The sequence below is a fragment of the Pteropus vampyrus genome, unplaced genomic scaffold, assembly GCF_000151845.1.
Source record: "Pteropus vampyrus isolate Shadow unplaced genomic scaffold, Pvam_2.0 Scaffold241, whole genome shotgun sequence".
Lineage (NCBI taxonomy): Eukaryota > Metazoa > Chordata > Mammalia > Chiroptera > Pteropodidae > Pteropus > Pteropus vampyrus.
Window position 1 is genome coordinate 157,411 of NW_011889022.1, and position 1,305 is coordinate 158,715.

Consider the following 1,305-nt stretch of genomic DNA (forward strand, 5'->3'; position numbering starts at 1 on the left):
AAGCACCTACTTTGCCGCAGAATGGAAACGTGAGAGTTCCTGCTCTTACGGAGGCTGCATTCTACCGTGGTGACTGAAAGCAGACCCAGGACGGAAATGCAAAGCAGTACGGGCTGACCTCAGGAAACGAGACATGTCTCCAAAACAACCTGACCTTGTACTTAAAGGAATAGAAAAAGAAGAAAGAACAGAAATACAATGAATCATTAACGAATACTTAGAACAATTATAGGCCAACAAATTCAACAATCTATAAGAAACGGATCCATTTGTAGAAGCATATAACCTTTTAAGACTAAAACAAGAAGACACAGAACATCTAAACAGACCAGTTACGACCAACGAAATTGAAGCAGTCATCAAAAAACACCCTACAAATAAAAGTCCTGAATCGAATGGTTTCACAGGTGAATTCTACCAAACATTTAAAGAATTGATACCTATCCTTCTTAAACTAGTTCGAAAAATTGAAGAGGAACTCTTCCAAACTCATCTTACGAAACGAGCATTGTCCTGATACCGACACCAAACAAACATCTTAGGAAAAAAGAAACCTACAGGCCAATATTCTTGATGAACATGCATGCAAGATTTCTCTACAGAATATTGGCACACTGGATTCAACGATACATTATCAGATTATATTCCATGACCAAGTGAGATCTACGGCAGGAAAACAAGGATGGTCCGACATCCATAAACCAATCAATGCGATACATCAAAGAACGAAGGGTAAAAATCGTATCTCAGAAAAAGCTCAACATCTTTAACAAAAACCATCCTTTCATGATAGAAATTCTCAACAAAGTGGATATAGAGGACATACCTTAACGTAATAAAGGCTACATATGACAAACCCACAGCTGACATCTTCAATCGTGAAGAGCTGACTTTCCTCTAAGATCACGAACAAGACAAGTACGTCCACAATCGCCACTCCTAGTTCACATAGTACTGGGAGTCCCAGGCACAGCAGAAAACTAGTAATCGAAGGCATCAAAATCAGAGAAGAAGAAGTACAGCTACTATTTGCAGATGACGTGACACTACATATAGGATACCCTAAAGCCTCCACTGAAAAAACTATCAGAACTGATCAATGAATTCACTAATTTTCAGGTTTCAAAATTGATAGACAGAGATCTGTTGCATTTCTCTACACCAATAAGAAACTAAAACAATCCCATTTACAATTGCATCAGAAAGCATAAAATACTTTGGAATAAATTTAAACCGGTGAAAGACCTGAACCCTGAAAACTGTAAGACACTGAAGAGGATACAAATAAATGGAAGGATATACCAC